General features: G+C 45.4%; 1 protein-coding gene across 1 annotated transcript in view; it reads right to left on the bottom strand.

Annotated features, from left to right (window-relative positions):
• The window catches only part of LOC119591450 (basic proline-rich protein-like), a 12,254-nt gene extending 12,053 nt beyond the window's left edge, over positions 1 to 201 (bottom strand). The window contains exon 1 of the mRNA XM_037940189.1: positions 64 to 201. The gene's annotated coding sequence lies outside the window, so the exon portion shown is untranslated. The remainder of the gene's footprint in view (positions 1 to 63) is intronic.
• Positions 202 to 487: the final 286 nt, after the last annotated feature.

A 487-nucleotide genomic window follows, 5' to 3' on the forward strand; every position in this document is an offset into this window, starting at 1 on the left:
AATCATACACGAACATTAAAAAGCAAACGGGTCCACACACACACAAACCGACACAGTACCTACCTTGGCGTCTCTGTTCGCCTGCCTTGTGGACTTCGCAAGCTAGTCGAGGGAGGACAGAACCCTGGTATATTGCTAGCCCTCGAGAGGTCTGCAACATTGCAACGTTGAGCGAAAACTTGAGCAAAGACTCGAGGCCTTTTTTTTTCTATTTTGTCCAGTGAGTGCTAAGTTAGACGGTGGGAAAGGCTGTATTATTAGGTGCAAATGCAACGAATGAAAGATTGTGATGCTTTTGATAGTATTAGGAGTTGTGTGGATGCATTGAGAGATATTTGTTACGGAGGTTATACGATTCTGAACGAAGATTTATGAAATATGGCCAAAATGAGGAATATTTCACGTTAAAGGAAGGTTCTCTCGCATCCCCACCCCCCTAACACACACTTTGCCCCCCCCCATGCTTCTCCCCCTTGACCATGCATGA

This window comes from Penaeus monodon, chromosome 28, assembly GCF_015228065.2.
Source record: "Penaeus monodon isolate SGIC_2016 chromosome 28, NSTDA_Pmon_1, whole genome shotgun sequence".
Lineage (NCBI taxonomy): Eukaryota > Metazoa > Arthropoda > Malacostraca > Decapoda > Penaeidae > Penaeus > Penaeus monodon.